This window comes from Vicia villosa, linkage group LG7 (genome assembly GCF_029867415.1).
Source record: "Vicia villosa cultivar HV-30 ecotype Madison, WI linkage group LG7, Vvil1.0, whole genome shotgun sequence".
Classification (NCBI taxonomy): Eukaryota; Viridiplantae; Streptophyta; class Magnoliopsida; order Fabales; family Fabaceae; genus Vicia; species Vicia villosa.
Genome location: NC_081186.1, coordinates 66,432,753 through 66,450,807, shown reverse-complemented (window position 1 = coordinate 66,450,807; position 18,055 = coordinate 66,432,753). Strand labels below are relative to the sequence as shown.

At 36.1% G+C, this 18,055-nt stretch overlaps 1 long non-coding RNA gene across 3 annotated transcripts; it reads right to left on the bottom strand.

The window, feature by feature from the left end:
- Window positions 1-703: 703 nt before the first annotated feature.
- On the bottom strand, window positions 704-9,349 carry LOC131620661 (uncharacterized). Of its 3 annotated transcripts, XR_009289215.1 has the most exons (10): window positions 8,857-9,349; window positions 8,280-8,378; window positions 5,684-5,781; window positions 5,043-5,126; window positions 4,642-4,782; window positions 4,500-4,565; window positions 2,650-3,580; window positions 2,269-2,404; window positions 2,094-2,189; window positions 704-1,670 (listed from the first exon to the last, which is right to left on the bottom strand). It is a non-coding gene; the product is annotated as an uncharacterized LOC131620661 (long non-coding RNA). The 3 variants fall into 3 exon arrangements; XR_009289213.1 differs by having other exon boundaries at window positions 8,280-9,349; XR_009289214.1 differs by lacking the exon at window positions 8,280-8,378.
- Window positions 9,350-18,055: the final 8,706 nt, after the last annotated feature.

Here is an 18,055-nt window from a genome sequence, read left to right as displayed (position 1 = left end):
CTGTGCAAAATCAAATCCATTGCGTATAAGGTTGAAATTCAAGCCGAACAAATGTATGCCGAAATTTCTCTGGAGCGAATACAGGAAAAACCTAATCTTGGTAATTTTCACTTTATCGAACCGCGCGGCATGGTTGCAAGCAAAAGAATTGCACAGTGTCATCTAGACCATGGGCTGCACCTTCCCGAATCAACTTCAACAATGGCGGGTGTTTTTCCTAATCACACTCAAAGAGAGAGCACTGAGACGGTTACAGTAACAGATGCTGCTCAGAAAAGGTGGACGATGACACACGTACGTGATGGCTGGGGCAGACCATGCTACTATTTAGGTCACCAATGGATGCAAATGTGTAGAGAGAAGTCAATAAAGGTTGGAGACACTGTATTTTTCCATAAGTACGATGATGACATACATGTTTCATTTCGGAGGAAAGAAAATAGAAGTGCTGTTGAGTTTACTAAAACTAAACAAGCATCCGTTAGAAAGGCTACCAAAGCTATTCGTCGGGCGCGGAAATACAAGCCATTTAACGTGTTTTTTTTTTCCCGAATTGGTGCGATTATATGGTTGATCCTGCCTTCCTCGATCAGTGTATCAAACGACTGGACAAAAGTGAAATGAGGGTTGGTAGGAGGAATAGCTTGCTTGAAGGAAGAATTGGAGCAATACCCGATGACACTCAGGATTTAAAGTGGAAGCAGTACAAGGTATATTGTTTTTTCTTGGTAACGTGTTGAGTAAGAAAAAAATTGTTGATTCCTATGTTTGATTGAAGTTCTATTTGTAATACTAGTTATTATTTTTATGCTCAGTGTTTTATATGTTTTTGGTATAGATCCGCTGGGATGAAGATGGGACTGAATATGGAGTGAATCCCTGGGATCTAGTGCCCTTATGAAAGGGTGGCGGGTATGCTTTGGATATTTGTTCGTGATGCATTCTTCCTGTTCCGTGCATATGACAGTCTCATTCTGTGTATTTGAAATTCCTATTCCGTGCATTCTGTCTATTTTTTGTATATGATTTTGTTTGGTGCAGTTACTGTATATACACATTCCCATTCTGTGTATTTGATATTACAATTCTTTGTATATGATATTGTTTGGTACAGTTACTGTATGACTTTACATAGATGTGAACCCCTAACATACTTGGTATATTTGTTGTGGTAATGTCTACAAATTTACACACATTCTTCTTCATTGCATTGCCTAATTATATTGCTAAATGATTTTGTTATTCAAATCATGAGTGAAGTAGAGAAAAACTTATCTTAATATTGCAACCTAATAATATCTACAAAGCTTATCACCTTGCATATACAATTAACACAAGGCCAATGCAAAAACACAACATCAATCTAAACACTGTTTCATATCATTGTTATATATTACACATTCAACTTATATATTCCACAAACTAAACATAGTTTCATTATTATATAAACATAGTTTTTAAGAGAGCAAGCAGATGATTGAACCTGGGAGCCCGTGGAAGATTCTTGTGTTTCAGCTCATGTTGATAGTGGTAGCACTGTTATGACTTTCAGTAGAAATGTTGAGTCACTGTTGTTGCTGGAACTTATTAGGACATATTAAGTTTGTACAAAATGGCTTAAGCATGATCGAGAGGTGGACAACAGGAAGGTGTTGTTTTCAGTTCTTAGCCTGAGAAAGACATGTTAGATAATGACAGTTACTATGGCATAAGGAAAGCTATATTACAAATACAATAACAAACCAAAAATGCAACAGTTAGGGGAGGTATTATTAAATAAGCACTATTTAAACTAAGTTTGAGATAGAGTTTGAGAGTTGTAAGGAGTTCAAGAAATATATCTAACTAAGTTTGGAAAACATGTCTCAAACAACCAAGGAACAACCAAACACAAAACGTATGAGCTTAATATTAAAAGACATCTCATATACTCAAAATGCTGCCGGAATTGAAAACGTTGAACCTATAATATGTGCAACCCAATGGCCAAAATATGATTGCAGATTTTTTACAGCACCCAAGAAAACACAAGCAGAAGAGTGTACCAAGCATAACCTACCAATCTTTAGTGAGAAAGTCAGATAAAGATATACCTGAAGTATGTGCTTGGCAAATTCTGATTAGAGATTTTATAGAGCATCCAAGAAGACGCAACACAATTTCAGCAGAAGAGACTGCAATATTTTTACCTAATAATTTATGAAATGAAATTAAGACAGAGCAACCATGTATTGTTATCGACCGGAATAAGGCTAAGCTTAAACAAACCATGTAGGGAGAGAATAAAGTCCCGTTGAAATTTTATAAGGCAACAAAAACTTGAGTGTCAAGCCGAGATGTGGATCAGGGTCATGAGTTGCCTGCCTGCCTGTGCTGTTCAGAAGTTGAATCGCCTCCTCCTGATCTATCACATCACAAATTAACAAACATAAGAAGATAGTCTACGAAATAAATCAAAATTGCATTACAAGCTCATAACAATTCACTAGTAAAAATAGTTTAGAAACAGCTAAAGAGTGTTTTGTACCCATGAATAAATTATTAGTTTTGTTGAAATGGAGCCAAAGGGACAAATTAACATTTTGACAGGCGCACTGGTGGCCCAAGATTTAATTATATAAGGAAGAAAACAGATGGACAGTTTGGTACCTAGAGGCACATGCCTTTACACTGCCTATTAGGCAGGTAGCATAGCAGAGAGAGGTAAGCCATAAATACTGCTTTCAAATACCACCCGCGTTTTTCTTAGTATGGTATTAAAGAAAGAGCATGCAATGGTGGTGGTATTCAATCATTTCACACAATAACATGTGTAAGAAGTCACATTCCTTGCCCAGAGATTCCAAGACTAGTTGCTGCAAGTAATTACAAAGGATACAAATAATGAGGATCAGATTTGCTAAATGTGCAACACATAACCGATTACCATCCAAGTCATATTCCATGCCCAGAGATTCCATGACTAGTTGGTGCAAGTATCCCACAATGCCAAGAGATATCGACCCAGTGGTGCTTAGGCTTCGAGTGTCCTTTAAGTTGATTATGTGGGGTTGCGTTGGGCCCTACGCCCAAAGTCTACGGCAATGTTAGAGTCTATCCTAGATCCACTGTTGGCACACCTGCATTGATCATAGCCTGGGTGTGAAAGTGTCTGCAAGTTTCCTTAATTGTGATCTGATAGATTTTCATAGAATTGTTTAAGTAGGCCTCTTTTCCTAGTTCTTGTGGGTTGTAGCCTAACTTATTCGAGAGGCCTACTTAAACAATTGTAGATTTTTTTCCGGATACATAGTTAATCTAAATTTACAAGATTCCAGCATGAAACCTTCTTGATTGATGAGTAGGTTTATTTGGCAGACATGTCAATAATTTTTTTGAACAAAGACACATTAATTATTCATCCCATGAAATCACAGGTAATGTGCAGCACCAAATACCCACAAATTCAACCTAAAATCTACATTATTGTTTCCAAATTCCTATGAGTAACCAGCCTATCCACCATAAACCATTACCATTAACCAACCATTCGCCTCCTTAGTTTGACCAATAAAACTCTATCAAATCCAGAGCACCTACACTGTTTGCAAATTCTTATCAGTAACCCACACACCACAAACCCTAAACTAATCATTCTTATCCTAACTTCAACCAATAAAACACTACTGAGTTCTCAGCACCTGTCTTGCTTGTATCAAATGATGCTAAACCAGTAGAAAATATATTTTAAGAAGTTAACTTTACAGTCATGGCAAGGGGAAAATGGAAACTACTAAGACTAGCAAAAAATGACATAAAAATCTTGCCATACATGCAAATACTTAAACACACACTTAAATATGCTAGTCGTGTATTTAGCACATGGAGCATCAACAACACTTAAATACATGACTGTAACCTGATTTGGTATATACTCTACTCTGTAGATGCTACAGTCATGTATTTAGCACATGGAGCATCAACAATACTTAAATTCATGACTGTAACATGATTTGGTATTATACTCTACTCTGTATATGCTACAGTCATATATTTAGCACATGGAGCATCGGCAATACTGAAATACACGACTGTAACATGATTTGGTATATACTCTACTCTATATATGCTACAGTTATGTGTTTAGCACATGGAGCATCAACAACACTTAAATACATGATTGTAACCTGATTTGGTATATACTCTACTCTGTATATGCTACAGTCATGTATTTAGCACATGGAGCATCAACAATACTTAAATACATGACTGTAACATAACATGATTTGGTATATACTATACTCTGTATATGCTACAGTCATGTATTTAGCACATGGAGCATCAACAACACTTAAACATGGACACAGAAAATCTTAAGGAAAAAATGTTCCTTTTAGTAGAACTCTTTGCATCCTTGCATTGCATTTGTCATACATACAAATACAAAACCTTCATCAAATAGGAATAGCAGTCAAGGTAACCTTCAAATATTAAAACATTGGCAGAAAAAAGATGCATACCACGGTACTCCTATTTGCCTCATCCATTAGTGATGCACAAAGAAGCATTTCTCTAATATCAATGGTCTGAATCAAGAAACATTGCAATTCAAGACAAAAATTAAAGTAGGAAATAACTTAATTTACAGTAAAGACCTATCACCTGCAGAGCTGCTGGAAGCAGACCGACTGCAGACATCTATGATGTTCTACCTCCCACACAGTCAAACATGGGAAATTTAGCTAACCATCCTTCAATTCTGGCAGTATTATCCAACAAATAATTTTCTCATGTTATAACACCCTGCATTATACCATGAATTGACAGATTGTCATGAGCAGATAAACTGACCAGTGATCACAGATGTGCTAGTGATATAGGTCCCATATCATAGAGAAATTCATGACAGTGCATACAAAAAATGATATATGAATACTCAAAACCAAGTTCATATTATTATAATATGGAAGTTAGTTGTTCACAATTCAAAGACTTAACCACACTCATCACCTAAACAGTGAAGAAGAAACACTAAACAATTCAAGAAGTTCAATTGTTTAAACCTGTTTTGGGAAATCCAATCCCGCTTCACAAAAGGCCTTCTGTACTTTTAATAAGCCATTTCTAGTCTCAGGGGTACGTCCACTCTGAAGATAAATCAAAACAATCAATTCAATAAAATGTCCAACTAACATCATGCCCTTAATTGTCCGTTAAGGGGCTGTTTGAGAGTTAGTTTTTGGAGGGTTTTGAAGAAGAATGCATTGAAATGTTGTGTTTATATCTATAAATATATTTGATATTTTTTAAAATTTTTAAAAACAATATATTACATTAACATATAAGAACATATTGGTTTTTAAACTTTTTAAAAAAATCACACATATTTTTAGATATAGACGCAACCCTCCAAAACTTTCCCCTCCAAAAACCAACTCCCAAACAGCCCCTAAGATTACTACCACATAGATTAAGAAATACAACTTATGTTCTTGTTTTATTTAAAGTCATATTTAAACATTTTGTTACACCCTTTCATTAAGGATATTTCTATGGTGTATTAATTAATTACTAGAGAATTATCACGTGAGGAAAAGGGTATAATAGATAAGATTAGATAAATAAGATCAATTTTTTTCTTTTCAAATGGATAGACAAAGGAATGGTAGAAGTAATTAAAAAAAAGTATAATCTCATTGCAGACCTTTGAAATCACGATTACAGTGTCGAAGCTAGCTCAGGGCCAAGTTGTGCAATCTGATGATCAATGCCAGCAGGATCTGTGTTGTCAATAAATCGTATCTGACAAAAGTCAAGAGCATTATGTGAGGCCCCAATAATAACTTGCTTCCATACTAAATGTCAATGACACGGGGAGAAAATGGAGAAGATTTTGACTCCTTAGTAAATAACCAAATACAAGAATTGCAAGCATGTTGGCTGAGTAACAGAAAGTTTGGGCCCTACCTTTCTTCAGTCCAAACAAGACTAGCCCAAATTATCAAAGCAATTTACCAAAACAGTTATAAAAAATGCCACATCAGAGCTTTTTTCATGAAAATATAACATTTAAAGAGTTTATACAAAGTTTGTTTAAACTTTATAAAACGAAAAAAATTAGAATATGAAAATAAATGATATTTATAGTTATTTTGAGAAATGACATCAAGGAGTGCAAAATAGTTTTAAAAAGGTGTTATCAATTGCTTATTTTATTACTTATGTGTTTATAAAAGGGACCTTATCCCTTTCATTGGTGCTTTCATCTCACTTTCCACCATGGCAGAGGCTACTAAACTTAAAAGATGTTCAAAATGATTTCAAGGAGTGCAAAATAGTTTAAAAAAGGTGTTGGATCTTATGGAGTAACGACACACAGAATATTTGCGAGATCGTGACAGTGATTCCATCAAAATGGGTCGTTTGGAAGCCAGTGTTGGAGCTCTTCAGTTAACTTCGGTCGTCACGGGTTCTCCGACAGGTTCACCGTCAACACCACCGCCACAACCCTTTCAGATTCGTAACGTCAAGCTGGATTTTCCCCGATTCGACGGTTCTGATGTGTTACAGTGGATATTCAAAGCCGAGCAATTCTTTGAATACTACAACACACCAGATGTTCATCGTTTGACGATAGCGGCGGTGCACATGGAGAAGGTGGTTCCTGGGTTTCAGATGTTGTTGCGAAATCATCCCGTCCAGTCATGGTTAGCTTTCACTCGTTCCCTTGAATTAGAATTTGGCACTTCACCATATGAATCTGCACAAGCTTCCTTGTTCAAACTTCAACACACAAACTCTGTTAGTGAGCATTATTTAGAATTCACCGCTCTTGCTAATCGTTCTCAAGGTGTGAGTGCTGAGGCTCTTCTTGATTGTTTCATTAGCGGTTTGAAACCAGATATTCGCAGGGATGTCATTGCTCAAACACCTATCAACATACCCAAAGCCGTTTCTCTTGCGAAGCTTAAGAGAAATATAATCCGAAACTCAAATCACCTAGCCCAACAACCACATCCAAATTCACCCCTACCAACTACCTATATACTCCTCCAAAATCATCCTTACCACCATTGTTACCCATCCCTACCCAGAAACCTTTAAACACCCCAAACCGCACTTCACAGTTTAAAAGAATGACTCCTGCAGAGGCCCATTTTACTATACGCACCAACCAAAAGAGCTTGAAGGCTCTCACCAATCAAACTATACAAACACTGGAGCAGCAAGTATGTTTACACAAGTTTCTTGGATATGATTTTTCCATTGAATATAAACCGGGGAAGGACAATCTTGCAACTGATGCATTGTCTTGTTCGTTCTATTTGGCGGTGTCTCAACCTCACACTAGCCTAGTGGATCAAATTTTGATGGCAGCAACTCAGGATTCGACATTAATTGAAATCATGGAACAATGTCAACAAGGTATACAATCTGATCCACAATTTCAAATAAAAAATGGCAGGCTGTTATGGAATGCAAAGCTGGTAGTTCCTCAACAATCAGAGTTGATTACAAATTTTTTGGAAGAATAACACTCTTCTGTGATAGGGGGCCATGCGGGCATAAAGAGAGCCAAGGCTCGGATTGCTTCACAATTTTATTGGCCGAAATTGCACAAAGATGTACAAGATTTTGTGTCTAAATGCCTCATCTGTCAACAAACCAAGCATGCGACTACTGTCCCGGCTGGTTTACTACATCCATTGCCCATTCCGGAACAAATTTGGGAGGACATTGCTATGGACTTCATCACGGGCCTTCCTTCGTCTCAAGGATTCACAGTAACTTTTGTAGTAGTGGATCGATTATCAGTATGGCCATTTTTTTCCCCTCAAAGCTGATTTTTCTAGCCTGAAAGTAGCAGAAGTATTCTTCAATAACATTGTCAAGCTGCACGGTTTTCCGAATTCTATTGTATCCGACCGTGACAAAATCTTTACAAGTTAATTTTGGCAACACTTATTTAAGATGAGTGGGACTACGTTAGCAATGAGTTCTGCGTACCACCCTCAAACAGAACGTGCTTCATTCATGCATTCTCTTCTATATTTAGAAGAACACTCATCAATCTCATTTGATGGAGAAATTTCACAACCCCCCTAATTTATAATAATTGAGAAAAGCATGTGTAATAAAAGGAAATTCAATGTCACAGTAGGATTGCCAGTGAGTTTGGCAGTGTGCCACCATGATTTTGGGAATTTCGCCTCGAATTTATGCAAGCATATAAAAAAAAAAGGTGTATTGTCATTCAAACATTCTCACAAAAACAACACAATTGAATAACAATGCCTTACCTTGAGTGGAGGACTATCCGGAGCAAGTGCCTCAGACCCTCCAATCCCAACAGAAAGTATCTGAGTAAACCTTCCCTCAGGTGAAGAAGGCGGCTTAATCTACCACAACCACATCAACAAACCCATACACACACACACTTAAACCAAACAAATCCAATTCATAAAACCCAAAAAAAAAAAAATGACTAAGTCAAATGGTCCTCAAAATTATAAACATCTCTCAACATATCCGCCTCATTTTCGCAAATTTGCAAATACATTCATGAAACTTTAAAGCCTTAATTAAATGGTAGTTCCTTTAACTTCTTATTAGAGATCTAAGAAACATGGACACCTGACATTGACTCGGCAATTCTGATAGCAACCCTGATAATGATTTTAAAAAATAAATAAAAATAAAATGAAATCACAAGTATCTCTCTGAGTGTTTGACACCAACACCAACAAGTCTTTTTACAAAGATGTAATTTTTTCAGATGTGCCGGAGCTACATAAGCTATAATGTGCCATTTAGTGAGTCAAATCACATCACAGTTGAGTCAACGAAAACAGTAAAGGATACGATACACCAACTAACCTTACTAGGACGACATCATCAGCAAATCCACAAAACGCCCTGCGACTTCAGAAACGAATTCGGAGCACGATTCGAATCCCTAAGTCAATAATGTTCAACCATACGACCTTCATCCGGATTCGCAATCGCTCCCTTCTCAAGCTTCTCCATAGCTATAAATGCATCCTGCAACAGCGGCTCCATTTCCTCAACAAACTCATCGGTAAACCCGACCCGAGTCACATCGAGATACAGTCCAATTCTCTTGTGTTGGTAAAGCCGGTAACGTAGTGCCGCCATAGCGCACGAGGATCCATTTCGAGACGGTGGCTTGTTGATTGAACGGCAGGGAGAATAGTCGGAGCCTCGCGTGCGACGGAACGGGCTAGCGTTTGGGTGAGTTTAGGTCTGGTTTGGTAAAACGGGAGATGCAACCGACGTCGTATTGAGTCTGGGAATGTTCTTTTTTTAACGTGTTTTGGATATTTTTAAGGTTGATTGTAGGGGAAGATGAGTAAGTGCAAGAGAAATATAATTTTTTATGGATATATATATATATATATATACACTAGTAGATATACTCGTGCTATCCACGGGTTAAAACTTGTTTAAATAAAAAATATTTTGTGCTATCCACGGGTTAAAACTTATTTAAATAAAAAATATTTTATAACTCGTTATGAAATATTAAAATTTATGTAAATAAAAAAAATATTTTATAAAAATTTTGACATTATTTATAAAATATTAAATAAAACATTTTTCGATACATAAACATCATTAGTAAAATTGTTTCCATATATAAAAATATTTCACTCAACCATATTATTTTTCCATTGCTAAGTGAGTGTCACTCATAGTTATTCTATTGAATGTAATAAAACATATCCACTCTACATTCTCCACTCATTTTTGATTTACAAAGATACCTTAAAATCATATCATTAACAACAGGAAGTTGAAAAAAAGAAAAAACAAAAAAATAAAAGTAAATTTAAATTGAAATAGTAATAAAGAACAAATATAAACAACAATATTATGAATAATATGTTTAAGAATAAGTATTAATAAAATTTGTATTAGATAAATCATTCGTTTTAGTATTTTTTACAAATAAGACAATTTTTTTATAAGAGAGAATACAATTTTAAAATATTTACTCAATCAGTTTTAAAAAGTTCCTTTAATCTTTTTCACATGTTTGAAAAAAATAGTTGATAAATTTCCATTATTCAATATTTGAATTATTTGTTACATTTTTCTTGTTTTATAAAATTTCTACGATATGAAAAAATATAATTTATTAAAATTTTATTGACTCACTACAACTATTAATTTTTTGTTATAATTTTCATAATTAACTAACAAAACTGCAAGCAAAATAATTAACTAATAAAAATAAAATCATAAATAACAATGTATGGTGAACAATAAATAGAAATTACAAATGTTTTTCTAATTGAGAAAAATTAATCAAAGAGGTAAATATGAAATTATAAGGTATAAGTGTTTTCTACGGAGATACATACACCTATAAATTTCAATGTTACAACTTTCTAACTTATGATTAATTCAATTCAATCCCACGTGCTGTATTACATCTACTCTAAGTTCAAATTCAACTTATATAACATGTAGGCTCCCTTTGCCAAAAGCTGCACCGATTTTAGTGTTTATTAAATTAAAAAAGAATGCATGTATCATTTTTACTAACCTCTTAATAATGTGAGACACTGTATGAGAAAACATGAATAATAAAGAGCAACAAAATGAATGAGCCACACATAAAACCCATTGCAAAATTTGTAAGTTCTCGAATGATGTTGGAAATTTCAAATGCAATGCATGGGGCCTCTGCTTTGTAGGGAAGTCATTGAAGTTATGAGTGGAGTTAGAAAGTTGTCTCTACACATGTTCACCCAAAGTAATATGCATTTATCACATGAGAGACACCCAATCCTTATAATGTTATTCATGATCAAATCTGTTGCAATAGAGACTCCTTTAAAGAAACACGACACTGTACAATGCAAGCCAACCAAAACAGAGAAAACAATTTAGGTCAGCCTATGTAGTTTCAATTATTTAAGAAATAAATTTAACTGGAAAAAGAAAGAAACAAAATTTGGGTGTTTACCTAGAAAACCCCTGCATCCTCTTTCTCCGTCATGTATAGTGAATCGAGAACATGGAATTTAATGATTTCAAATTTTCTACCATTAGAATTTGTTACACTGGAAAGTAAAGAATATGCTTTTTCAGATCTTTTAAGACAGCAGAACCACACCGTGGCTTACAAAAACAACATACTTAATTACTTATAGAAATGACTGTTTATATCATCCCTCCTATATAAAAACAACATACTTAATAACATAGGGAATACATAGAAACTAAATGCCACTTTAAAACTATAACATGTATAGCAAGTATTCTAGCTCGTCTTTATGGAAATGGAAATGTCCAATATTCTAACTTGTTTTTATGGAAATGAAAGTGCCAAATATTCCAGCTTTGGAGATTCTTTAAATGTGTGGAATTGACATAGTTTTTCAACAATGTGTAACCATGTTTCTAACACAATACACATAGCTCTTTGATATTAATGAATGCTACTTCTGATGAGGTCATGTGTAAATAAAGTACTACTGTAATGAAGTATCATCAACATAAAGACCATTTTGTCAAAATAAATAAGTAAATAAGGATCCTAAAATAATTTGTAAGAACATTATAACAAAATAAAACCACCACCAGCCTCCTGTTTCATTTTTTTTTGAATTTGCTAATAAAACCGATTGAGGCCGAATTCCATGTTATTAACTCCCAAAATTCTTAAATTTCGTATTAAGAAAGATGGAGAGAAATGTGTCAATTTTATCTTACTTTTTTTATTCTACAATTTAGAAAAATACATATGTGAGAGTGATAATCAATGTGAAGTAATTGACAGCAACAACATTATCGACCAGAAATTCACAATCGACTAATTAACATTACACATATTGCCTCTAAATGAACATACTGGCAACTATCCTCCAATATACTAAAACACATCCTAGGGTGCGGGAACCAGAATCCAGTACTATCTTCGATTCTGCTTGTTTAGAAATTAAGCCATTTCCATGACAGTTGGTCTAGAGGCTGCCTGCTGCTCAAAATCTCTGAATCAAAACACCTACCAGCAATATTTCATCACCATACTAAAAAATTTACAATTTTAAGACACCCTTCATATATATTAAAGATTAGAAACCGATATGTCTGTGTTTAACCATATTAAACCAAACATAACAATTGAAAACTTTTAAAGAGTTTGGGACTGTTGAGAAAATGTTAAATTATCTTAAACTATAGAGCCTCCAAATACTACTTTCCTATAAAAAGGTAAATGTTAATGAGTTCTTGTTAGGTGCCAAATATTGTGGATATTTAGTTTAATTAGTGGCACCTTTTAACCGATTTTATCGAGTATGCTTTTAATTCTCTGAAGTTTTTAGATAAATATTTATAGTTTATAACTTTTAGCTTTCATTTTATGTTAATTTGTGTTTTTAGTTATGATTGTGTAGGTTTTGGCCAATTTTGGGATGTTTGGAGCTTGTCTTGATCTTGACAAGTGATTCACTGGCAGAAGTATGCGCGCGTCGCGCTGGGATGTGGGCGCGTCGCGCCCTGGGCAAGATATTTTGGAGCTTCAAGACAGAGAGTTGCGCGCGTCGCGCGCATGGGCGGTTTATATTTTTAAGTGTAATGGCGCGTAGCGCGCTGGAGGGCGCGACGCGCCCTGGACAGAATTCAGAAATGCTATATAAAGGGGTTTTCAGATATTTTGAGTTGGTTGGTTGATCTTGAGAGCTAAAGAACACTTGTGCACTGTAGCAAACAGAGATTTGAAGATTGGAAGCCTTGATCGTCGATTAATCGCCTTTGATGCTTGTTGATCTTCATCCTCTCCTTCTTGAGCAAGCTACCATTCTCATGGATAGCTAAATCTCTTTTGTATCAAGATAAGATGTAATCTTCCTAGCCTTTTGTATGTTTTTCTTGTGAATATATGTGTAAGAACAAGTGATGATCAATATAGATGGTTTAGTTTGTTTATTAAAGCTTTTCTTTGGTATAAATGTTTGAGACATCAATGTTTGTATCTAGACCTAACTCATCATCTTTCAAACTATAAGTTGCAGACATGGATTTAGAGTTTGATGTTTACTAAGTATCGGTTTTAAAACGTTATTTGTATTGTTTAAACGGTGGAGAAATCGTCGGTTAAACAATACGGTAAATCTAACTATATCGTTGCGGACACGGACGATATAGGTGTCGATGCGTAATTATATTGATCGTTATCAAGTTCATAAGCGTATATTTATAAGGAAACATACAAATTTAGGTCGACGAAATCGAATCTTGATACATTTTCTTTAACCTAGAACTTTCATTAATTTACTCTTTGCTACTAAAAGAATTGAATGATCTTTTGCAAACCTAAAACTAAAGTAACATTAACTCAAGACAAAATAGGCTATAGAACGGCGGTGATATCGCAATAATCCCTGTGGATACGATAATAACGAAAAGTACACCACAATACTCTTTCAACAAAATGGCGTCGTTGCCGGGGATTGTTGTTTAGATATTGCAAGCATTGCAATAGTGTGTTTTGTATTGAGTCTTATAATTAATATCTTGTTTCTAAATTTATTTTCCTTGTGTTTGTTAATTTGCTTGGTTAGTTTTTCAGATTACAGTTTATGCGAGGACGTATACCTGCAGATCAACTCCTTTTTGATCCTGAGATTGAGAGGACTGCTCGTAGAGAGAATAGTAAAACTCGTAGGAGGAGACAACTAGCTAGGGAAAGAAGACAACAACAAGAAGCATCTTCTTCTTCAACTCCGGTTGAAAACTTGGTTGAGGAAGAAATGGCTGCGGATCCACCACCTCGAGGGCCATGTGTTAACAGCCCTCGTCTCAATGCACAATTTGCTCGTGATCAGGCCAATGGAAGAAACTCCGAAATGAAGACGGGGTTACTTCAATTATTATACCAAAATCCGTTCACAGGTGCAGATCACGAGGATCCATTTACTCATCTAACTAAGTTCTACGAGATCGCCGGAACAATTGGTGCTCCGGAAGACCAAGAAGAACAGGTGTTTAGGAGACTTTTTCCTCATTCCTTAATTGGAAAAGCTAAGGAATGGTACCTTGATCAACCAAATAATGTCATGACAAATTTGAACGAGTTAGAAGAGAAGTTCTTGGATCGGTTCTTTCCTCACAATAGGTTCATGGAAGCGAAAACTTCTATTGCGGTGTTCTCTCAAGGTTCGAATGAATCTCTCAATGAAGCTTGGGAGAGGTTCAAGTCCATGGTTAGAAAATGCAAAGGTCATGGGTTTGATGAATTGTCTCAAATCCATATCTTTAGGAATGGACTCCAACCTCAACCAAAAACTCTTTTAGATGCTACCGCGGGTGGTTCGTTGATGTCAAAAACTGCTGCAGAAGCGATTGCTATCATTGATAGAATGGCTTTGAATGATCATCAAGGGCAACACAACCGTAGTGCATTGCAAAGAAAACCGGGAGTTCTTGAATTGAATACTAGTGATGCAATACTTGCTCAAAACAAGTTATTGACACAACAAGTAGAATTGCTCACTCAACAAATGTCAAAACTCCCTCAACAAATCAAAGAGATAAATGGGAGCCCTTCTAAAAATCAACATGTGATGTGTTGTGAATTGTGTAGGGGTGACCATCAAACTGGTTTTTGTCCTCCACCGGATGAAGAGGTGAATTATGTGTCTAATCCTAATCAAGGATATGGTGGGAGACCACAACAACAACCTTACAACAATAACCAAGGTTACCAACAAAGAGGTAATCAAGGTTATCAACAAGGATGGAGGCCGGAAGCGGGCCCATCGAATCGTCAAAATCCTTATCAAGGCGGTTACAATCAACAACCTCAACAAACAAAGCTTTCAATCGAGGACACTCTTAGCCAATTCATGCAATTGCAAATTGCTAGCCAAAAGAGTACGGATGCCGCAATAAAGAACCTTGAAACTCAAGTCGGGCAATTGTCAAAGCAACTTGCCGACCAAAACAAAGGTCCTTTTCCGGCTACTACACAAGAAAATCCTCGTGAGCATTGTAAGTCAATTCTAACTCGTAGCGGTAGAAATATTGATATGGGTGTAGGAGAGATAGTTGAGGAGGAAATTGTTGAGAGTGAAAAAGATAGGGTGATTGAAGTAGAAAAAAATGTTGAGGGTGATTTAGTTGAAAATGAGAAAGAGAAAGAATTAGTGGAAAAAGAAACTCTTGAGAAAGTTGTAGAAAAAGAGAGAAAAAAAATGAGTGTGAGTGAAAAGGGAAAGAAGAAGGTGGATGATTCTATACAAGTGAAGAAATTACCTTACCCTCCCGGTCCGTCAAAGAAAGAAGATGCAAAGCACTATGCTCGGTTCTTGGACATTTTTAGCAAGTTGCAAATCAATGTTCCTTTTTCCGAAGCATTAGAGCAAATGCCGATGTATGCAAAATTCATCAAAGACATCATCACTAAGAAGAGAAGATTCTTGGATCCGGAGGTAGTAACGGTGAGCTCTTGTTGTAATGCGTTAATTCAACGCACTACTCCGATAAAATCAAATGATCCTGGGCGGGTAACCTTACCGGTGTCTATTGGAAATGTCCACATAGGCAAAGGTTTGGTAGATACCGGATCTAGCATTAATTTGATCCCTTTGTCAATGGTGAGAAGATTAGGAATCAATGATTTGAAACCGACAAGAATGACGTTATCATTAGCAGATAAATCCACAGCTCATCCTCATGGAGTTGCGGAAGACTTGCTTGTCAAGGTTGACAAATTTTGGTATCCTGTTGATTTTATCGTCATAGACATGGAAGAAGATCCTGAGATTCCATTGATCTTAGGAAGGCCTTTTATGAAGACGGCCCAAATGATGATAGATATTGATGATGGCTTAATGAAATTAAGGTACCAAGATGAAGAATTATGTCTTGATCTTTTTGAAGCCATCAAGCATCCGAGTGATGATGATGATTGTTTTAGAATCGATGCTACCGAAAGGGCTATTATGAAAGTGGAGAATCAAATGCACTTGTCGAATCCTCTTGAGAAGACTTTAATGGAAGCTCTTGAAATTCTCACCAAAGATCAAGAGAAAGAAATTGAAGATTGCTTGAGAAATTTAGAGGCTTGTGATGAGATGAATCCATTTGAAACTCAAATTGAAGAGTTGAAGGATGAACCTAAAGTTGAAGAGCAAAAGGTGGAGTTGAATGTGTTACCATCTCACTTGAAATACGTGTTTCTCGGTGACAATTCTACTAAGCCGGTTATCATTAATAATGGTTTGTCTAGCAAGGAAGAGCATCGATTGAAGGAAGTATTGATAAAGAATCAAGAAGCAATAGGATGGGTTTTATCCGACTTGAAGGGTATTAGTCCGGCCTATTGTATGCATAAGATTATGTTAGAAGACGATTTCCGGCCCGTGGCACAACCTCAAAGGCGATGGAATCCAACCATGAAAGAAGTTGTTAGAAAAGAGGTTGTGAAGTTATTAGAGGCGGGGATGATTTATCCCATCTCCGATAGCGAATGGGTGAGCCCGGTGCATGTGGTTCCTAAGAAGGGTGGATTGACGGTTGTGAGAAATGAGAAGAACGAGTTGATTCCTTCAAGATCGGTGACCGGGTGGCGTATGTGTATTGATTATAGGAGGTTGAACCAAGCAACAAGAAAAGATCACTTTCCATTACCTTTCATGGATCAAATGTTAGAGAGGTTAGCCGGAAGAAATTTCTATTGTTTATTGGATGGTTATTCGGGATACAATCAAATATCAGTGAATCCGGCGGACCACGAGAAAACTGCTTTTACATGTCCTTTTGGCGTTTTCGCATACCGAAGAATGCCATTTGGACTATGTAATGCTCCTGCAACATTTCAAAGGTGCATGCAAGCTATCTTCTCAGATTTGATCGAAAAAAGCATTGAGGTGTTCATGGATGATTTTTCTGTGTACGGGTCATCATTTGACTTGTGCTTGAAGAACCTTGATGTGGTGATGGAAAGATGCATTGCAACAAATTTGGTCCTCAACTGGGAGAAATGCACTTTCATGGTGACGGATGGGATTGTTCTTGGCCACAAGGTTTCTTCAAAGGGGCTTGAGGTCGATCCGGCAAAAATCGAGGTTATTGAGAAGCTACCCCCTCCGGTGAATATGAAAGGCATAAGGAGCTTTTTGGGACATGCTGGGTTCTATAGAAGATTCATCAAGGATTTCTCCAAGGTTGCAAAGCCTTTGAGTAATTTGCTCAACAAAGGTATGGAATTTAATTTTGATGAATCATGTCTAAAAGCTTTCCTAGAACTTAAAGAAAATTTGACCACCGCTCCCATAATTGTTGCTCCTAATTGGTCGCTTGAGTTTGAACTCATGTGCGATGCTAGTGACTATGCGGTTGGTTGATCTTGAGAGCTAAAGAACACTTGTGCACTGTAGCAAACAAAGATTTGAAGATTGGAAGCCTTGATCGTCGATTAATCGCCTTTGATGCTTGTTGATCTTCATCCTCTCCTTCTTGAGCAAGCTACCATTCTCATGGATAGCTAAATCTCTTTTGTATCAAGATAAGATGTAATCTTCCTAGCCTTTTGTATGTTTTTCTTGTGAATATATGTGTAAGAACAAGTGATGATCAATATAGATGGTTTAGTTTGTTTATTAAAGCTTTTCTTTGGTATAAATGTTTGAGACATCAATGTTTGTATCTAGACCTAACTCATCATCTTTCAAACTATAAGTTGCAGACATGGATTTAGAGTTTGATGTTTACTAAGTATCGGTTTTAAAACGTTATTTGTATTGTTTAAACGGTGGAGAAATCGTCGGTTAAACAATACGGTAAATCTAACTATATCGTTGCGGACACGGACGATATAGGTGTCGATGCGTAATTATATTGATCGTTATCAAGTTCATAAGCGTATATTTATAAGGAAACATACAAATTTAGGTCGACGAAATCGAATCTTGATACATTTTCTTTAACCTAGAACTTTCATTAATTTACTCTTTGCTACTAAAAGAATTGAATGATCTTTTGCAAACCTAAAACTAAAGTAACATTAACTCAAGACAAAATAGGCTATAGAACGGCGGTG